This window comes from Triticum dicoccoides, chromosome 1B, assembly GCF_002162155.2.
Source record: "Triticum dicoccoides isolate Atlit2015 ecotype Zavitan chromosome 1B, WEW_v2.0, whole genome shotgun sequence".
NCBI lineage: Eukaryota > Viridiplantae > Streptophyta > Magnoliopsida > Poales > Poaceae > Triticum > Triticum dicoccoides.
In genome coordinates, this window is record NC_041381.1 from 244,156,388 (window position 1) to 244,164,205 (window position 7,818).

Consider the following 7,818-nt stretch of genomic DNA (forward strand, 5'->3'; position numbering starts at 1 on the left):
GATCCCTGCTCTGCAGCTTCACCAGTTGGCCGTGGGATACAAAACACTTTTCCCAATCACCCTGTTTGGGGCCGTGAGGATGGGAGGAAGAGCTGGGAGCGTTGGCCATGTTGGGGTTGTTTCTGCTGGCAAGCTCTAAGGATTCCGCGCTTGGTGTGAGCTCGATCTGAAGATCCCCATCTCTTTAAATAGATAACTTTCTTATATGGTTAAGGTGGTAAGTGCAAAAATGCCCCTACCTCTCGTATTCGCTAGACATGTGGAAGCTGGAATCATGAAGGTGCAGAAGCCGGTGAGCGCGACATTAAATGGATAGCCGGATACTGCTCTTTTAAGTCAGGTACTTTGAAGTATTCGGAGAAGGAACCTGCCTTGCAATGCCGAAGACAATCTACGCGCCGGACTCATCGTCATTGAAGCCTGGTTCAGGGGCTACTGACGGAGTCCTGGATTAAGGGGTCCTCGGACAGCCGGACTATTAACATGGGCCGGACTATTGGGCTATGAAGATACAAGACGAAGACTTCTTCCCGTGTCCGGATGGGACTCTCCTTGGCTTGGAAGGCAAGCTTGGCAATTTAGATATGTAGATTCCTTTCTCTGTAACCGACTTTGTGTAACCCTAGCCCCCTCCGGTGTTTATATAAACCGGAGGGTTTAGTCCATAGAAGAACGATAATAATCTCGTAGGCTAGGCTTCTATGGTTTAGCCATTACGATCTCGTGGTAGATCAACTCTTGTAATACTCATATTCATCAAGATCAATCAAGCAGGAAGTAGGGTATTACCTCCATAGAGAGGGCCCTAATCTGGGTAAACATTGTGTCCCCCGCCTCCTGTTACCATTAGCCTTAGACGCACAGTTCGGGACCCCCTACCCTAGATCCGCCGGTTTTGACACCAATGGTCGCATGCATGAAAAACTAAAGAGAGAGATGCAAATGATGAAGATGAAAGAGAGAGAGAGAGAGCCTGCATCCAGAGAGATGGAGAGAGGAGTAATTGTGCGCAAGAATTGAGGGCTGCAGGCTGAGTCAATACTTTGCATGCGGGTAACTACCCAACATTTCCTCCATAGCAAATCCCGGGGCAAATAATCTACTACTCTGGTGTAGTAATTTTTTATGAGCGCTTGTGTCCTTGACATGCGAGCTAATACGTAGGTGTTAAACGCAAAGAGAAAGGGACCGAAGGTGTCGCATGATGTCCAAGGAATATGGTGATAGTGTGAGGTGGCCATGTACTCACTAGGCTGCCATGTTTCACAATCCTCCGGTGTAAGAGTGGAGAAAATTATTTTTATCATAGAATAAAAAAAGTAAGAGTGCAGATGCTCTACGATACTCTACCACTGCAGTAATAATGACCTATGAGCCATCAAATCACATAGACACATCAATAAGTTGGACTGATGAAGCAACCATCACTCTTCGTTGAATCTGCTTCTCCCTCATGCCGTACAGTATACTACAGTACTCCCTCCATCTCGGTGCATTAGGAATATAAAGAAAATCAAATAAAACCAAAACGCTAAGGCACAAAAGGGTAGTACTGGTTGCATGAATATTAATTAGACCCCATCTATTAATTGGAGGATCAATGCATCCAATTTTTGCGGCACACTATTGGGATTTGAAGATGACTCCTAATTAATAGCATGTTTTGAGTTGACAAAGGAATGATGTGATTGGCTTCCTCTGCAATTCAATTTTTCTCCTAGCCCAATCTCTTCGCGCCTAGGTTGCAGTGCACCTTCTAATATGCCTAAGGCTAGTCATAGTGGGGAGTAACTTATACTAGTGTCATGCATATGACACTAGTCTAAGTTACTAAGTACCTCCATAGTGCAAAGTAACATAGTAGTAGTGTCATAGATGGTTTCATTTATTATCTTATAGACTCATCTCATCTTGGGAAGCACTATGTTATAGTAACATATTATGTTACTCTAAACACACCTCTCCTCATTAAATACATGCCACATAAGCAAATTTTTCTTGGAACCCAACTAGCTAAGTTACTCCCACTATGACTAGCCCAATGCACCTAGATGGAGGGAGTATTCTTTTGGAAACCAACATTTCGTTTTGGTTGATCGTGCCATGGAGCAAAACCAACATTCACATCACGTCTGTCGTGTTCGCGTCTCACTCCACATAGTCGATCGACATGCCACTCACCGCAAACCGACTATATGCAAACTTTCCCACCCGCTTGTCGATGGATCATGCCATGGAGTATTAGTACTCTACTATTGGAAGACATAGATGAAGAGGCGAGGACAACTAGCTATAGCACGGACTCCCAAGAACTTTTTTGCATGTATGTTGTGGTCGGCCGTGGTGTCGTTTGAATGCAGAGCAGTCGCGTGCATCGGGAAGTAGTGCAGGCTGCACTCTCTCGGCCGGCCCGCCGCTTCAATGTCAGCGCCAATGAGGGGTCACGTCCTCTCTCGCCGGGCATGAATGCGGCATTGAATGTTTCAGACAGGAAGCACGCGCGGGTGATGAAGAGGGTTTGGGTTGTCCAGGGCGGTCAGGAGCGGACATGGCAGCAGTCCGGATGCCCGCAAATGAGAGGTGTTGGACGTACGTAAATATTGCTATGTAATTAATGTAAATAATGTGCCAGTTGGACAAATATAATTGGAGATGGAGATGGAGATGAAATTAAGAATGTTACGTAAACACGGATATGTATGTCTATGTGTGTGTGCGCACACACACACATAGTGACAACTCTCGTGACTACTCGTACACATCATCGATGTCTCGTTCTCCCTACACACACAAACTTTATATGGTCTCATTTTGTTCCTAGGATAGGAATATCATACGAGTGGGAAACAATAGGAAGTGAGGTCAATGGAGTACTACATACAAGAAGAAATGTACACACACTCACTCTGCCTCCGACATACCTGCGACTGCACGATGGAGCGCATTTGTACACGAAAAGGCAGCTTATGTAATAATTTAACCCTTTAATTTTTCCATTTAATAATGGAGGGTCGGGGAGCACACGTGACCGATACAAAGTGCGACCTGGAAGTGGGAGCGTGTTATTGATCGAGTTTTATTTCTTGGTATGTTTAAAAAAGATTTGTCCGCCAATTTTTGTTTCTTTTTTCTGGGAATGCACATATTCTATTTAAAACCACTGTTATGGGGATATATTTTTACTTCATTGTATATGTAGCCTCTTGTTTGATAGGGTTTCTCGTGTCTCGCTCTCTCACCCTCTCCATATCTAAACAAGACGACAGTGTCCACTCTATCTCTCTCCTCACCGGTGGTCACAGATCCGATCGGACCCCGTCGGCTGCAGGAGGTGAGGAGATGCATCGTTGACGTTGTGGCCGTCGATGATGGAGGAAGCCGATGCGCACCATCCTCTCTGAGCCGACGCCGGCATCGACGAAGGTCCTCCACGCCCTTGTTCGCTGCCATCGTGTGGGAAGATCGCGCCCGCCTTGTCGGATGTTGGATTCCGGCAAACCCTCAAGGTTCGAACTCTAGGGTGCGCACGAAGATACAAGATTGAAGACTTCGTCTCGTGTCCGGATGGGACTTTCCTTGGCATGGAAGGCAAGCTTGGTGCTACGGATATGTAGATCTCCTACCATTGTAACCGACTCTGTGTAACCCTAACCCTCTTTGGTGCCTATATAAACCGGAGGATTTTAGTCCATAGGACGAACAACAATCATACCATAGGCTAGCTTCTAGGGTTTAGCCTCTCTGATCTCGTGGTAGATCTACTCTTGTACTACCCATATCATCAATATTAATCAAGCAGGAGTAGGGTTTTACCTCCATCGAGAGGGCCCGAACCTGGGTAAAAACATCGTGTCCCTTGTCTCCTGTTACCATCCGCCTAGATGCACAGTTCGGGACCCCCTACCCGAGATCCGCCGGTTTTGACACCGACACAGGGCCTCTTCCCAAATATTGAGCTGGAAGGGTGCCAACAACGACCATTTTGAAGGGGAACATATAGTACAGGTTATCCTGACTAAAGTTAGTCTTCGGCTGCCAAAAGCACTAGTGATGATGCCGTCTTTGTCTCCACGGTGACCTCCATCCTACTGCACCACTGGTCTTGGTCTCGTTACACTGAAATGGCAAACTTTTCCTGATGCCTTGGTACTCCACGTCTGATCTTGCTCCCTTTGCACCAAAGAGGAAACAAGGACACTACGCAGGCTGGTGCCCGCCTAGCGCCCGCCTGGTCTCGATCGTCATGGCTTGCGTCACGAGCACCTCGCAAGGTACCCTACCTTGATCTCGCTGCCTCCTCGAGAGCCTGCCTGGCGAGGCCGTCCCTGAGGAAGCCTTGTGTCGTCCGCCCCACGAGGCTTGGTCCCTTGCGAGGGTCTTGAGTCTTGTGCTAATGAAGATGGGCCATACTGGGCCACCATTTGAGCCACGCTGCAGGCCGGAGGTAGGCAAGTCTAGGGACCCCTGTTCCCAGAACACCGACAGTAGCCCCCGGGCCCAAGGTGCACTCGGACTTGGCTTAGCGGAGAAGCGAAGGGGCTAGTGCGGAGCACCGCGAGCCATATCAGCCTGCGGCCTTGGGCGCCGCGTGGCGGTTGATTGGACGTGGACGTCTCCGCTTCCCCACGCTCCATCGGCAACTGCTCGACTGACAAAAGGCTGGCTCTGGGTTAGCCTTACCTCATTACTCTCATTCTCCTTGCTCCAGATCCCCTTTCTTGCTCTCCGCCTACCTGCTTACAAAATCTCGAGATCTACTGCATTCTTTCTCCTCCAGCAAACTATGCCCCCCCCCCGCAAGACTCCGACTGGGGGCATCGGCCTGGTACTCGCCGGCCGTGGTCTCTCCCAATGCGACGGAGAAGAATCTCACCCTCAAGCGCCGGATGGCGGTATCGCAGATCAACGAGATGGGGGAGACCGCGCTCCGTCTTGGCTCCGCCCCAGCCGGAGGACAAGGGGAGCACCTTCTATCCCCTCTTCACGAACGCCATCATCGCTGGTCTGGTTCCTCCCTTCTCAGTGTTCTTCCATGCCGTCCCCCGCCAGTATCAGTTGCATGCTCTGCATATCCACCCCAACTCCATCCTGCTCTTGTCACTGTGAGGCACACGTCGGGGTGGCACCCTTCATGGCCTTGCTGCGCCACTTCTTCTCCCTCCGGGTCTCTGGCGGCAATATCTTGGAGTGCGCGAGTTTTGTCGCGTACTCCAAGTCCAACGCCATCTCGAAGGCCGGGAAGAGGGCCGAGGGCTTTCGGAGCAAGTGGGTCATGGTGGACGCCAGGCACCGCGACCCCCTGCTGGAGCTGCCGACAAAGCAGCCCAAGGCCGTTGAGGCGTGGTCTCGCGCGAAGCTCGATGATCAGCGGGCGAAGCTGGTGTTGGAGAAGATGAATGCCGACCTCAGGCCGGGCAGTCTGAGGGTGGCGAAGCTGACCGGGGCCTCGCTCCTGAGGGAGTTACTGTTGCAGCGGGTGGCCCCTCTTCAGGTGCACTCGCGCCCGCTGTGGAGGCTCGCGGACGCGGATGTCGTCCTCCGCCTGAGCTTGGACGCCCTGAGCGACGAGGATCTGACCGCGGCCCTCAGCTGCTTGGTTGGAGAGGAAGTGGCGGGCCTGGTGGATGCTCCGGTCCCTTTGTTCCTTCGTGATGACTGGGAGCCGGTGGTGGACGCCATGCCCACCTTTGACGGGGTCGGCCTGGTGCCAGCGGAGGATCCTGAGGGTCAGGCGGCGACGGCGATGGTGATCCTATCCTCCGGTGAATCTAGCGGAGAAGAGGAGGGAGATGACGATGAGGACGAGGAGCATGACTCGGAGGCGACCTTCGAGGGGACGGGGGAGACTTCTCCCCGGCATAGGGCGAGCACCCTCCGCTCTATGCCTAACGATGACGAGACCGACGCAGGCGGGGAGGGGAGGACGTGCCCCTAGTCCCGAGGAAAGACAGGTACGGGCTGATCTCCCGTGGGGCTTCCCCAGCCCGCCGTCGGCCGGGGCCAACTTTAGCTCTTAGGGTGCGCCTTCTTCTGCGGCCGGGCCTCCCGAGGCTGAGCCTCGCAAGAGGCTTTCGGGCTTCATGCTTGGCCGAAGTCCGTGGGATCCCGCGGCGGTCAACAAGTAAGTATCCGGACTTTGCCTCACCCCTGTCTTTTTGCCGTCAAAGCCTGACATCTTCCATTGGGTAGGTTGCTACCTGCAGCGAAGAGGCTGAAGGGAGGCGCGGTGACCGCGCTTGAAACGGGCCCGTCATCCATGGCCGCGTCCCCTGCCCGATCATCCTCGCGAGGCCAGCAGGAGCGCTCTGGCAAGGAGTCAGCCCCCGTGGCCCTGTTGACTCTGGAGGCACCCATGCTCGACGCTGTCGCCGAGGTTGCCAAGACTCAGGAGGTCCCTTCCTCCCAGGTTGTGATTATGCTGCCGTGTTCTCCTCCTACTCCGCCGGCTCCCGTCTCCTCTGCTTCCTCTGCCGCCTTGGACCGTGCCACCAACGAACTAAGTCGAGTCAGCTATGGGAGGATCTCCGGAGCGCGGACCCCCGCTTGGTGGCCGGGCGCCTGGAGTTGGTCTCTAGCTGGGCTAGCTCTGACGCCTCCATCCGAGCGGGAAGTAAGCCACCTCCCAGGCCATGGCCGCTCGCGATGAGGCGTTGAAGGACGCCTCCACCGCCAAGGGCCACTGCAAGACGCTGGAGGGCGAATTGCAAGGGCTGCATGATGAGCTCGCCAAGGAGATTCGTGACCACCAGGTGAAGGAGGAGGAGATGAAAGCTCTTGAGGCTGCTGTCAAGGAGCGCGACGCCGAACTATCAGCCGACTGTGACCAGCTGAAGACGCTGGAGCAGACGCTGAAGGTGGAGAGGGTCGAACTGGATGCTGAATCGAAGATCCTAGCCGAAGACCGCACCGCATAGCGTTGAAAACGCTCTACGACGGGGGCCTGGAGAAGCCACAGGACAGAGCCAAGGAAGGCCCCGCTAAGCTGGTTCCCTTCCTCGTCGAGGCGCTTGAGGAGGTCGTGATCAGCATTGGCCCCATGGCTGAGGTCGAGGCTCGCGTCCTCTCTTCCACAACGCTGATGCGGATCCTCAGCCACGTCTACCTCCGCAACCCCGACGCCAACCTCGATGACCTGCTGGAGCCCGTGGACGCCAAGTGCTCCGCCGCTGCTGCTAAAGCCGTCAAGGGTCAAGCGGAGGCCTTGCTGTCGAAGTTCCGCGCCTTCAACATCGCGCCCAAGCGAGGTGCTGCCGGCCCCGTAGCTCTAGGAGGTGGGGCTGCCAAGCGCGATTCTACCACGAGCGGTGGCGCGGCCCAGGGGTGACCTTCTCGCGGCCTTTTTACTGCTTTGATTCCTGCAACATGCACCATGCCTCGTGGAGGCGTTTAGATTTGTTTCTGGTATTGTGAGAACAATTTATGGTTTGTAATATTTGCTTCTGGATTTGCTAGATTTTGCAATTTCCCTCCTATTTGCTTGTGTTCTACGTCGGCAGAGCCCGGCCCCGCGCATACCTCAGCCGCCATTAGCCCCGACCGGATCACTAGGACGGGACTAAGGAGTGAGGGGCTACGTGACAAGTTAGGCTCCTGAGTCGCGATGCTCAGGAGTCACCCTTGACGCGCGAACATCAAATAGGGAAGGGATGGAGGAGAGGATTTGTCGTTCTACGTCAGTAGGGCCCGGCCCCGTGCATACCTCAACCGCCGTTAGCCTTTTGGAACTAAGGGTGAGGGGCTACGTGACCAGTTAGGCTCCTGAGTTGCGATGCTCAGCAGTCCCCCTTGACGCTCAAACGAGTCTTCATACCTTGGCTC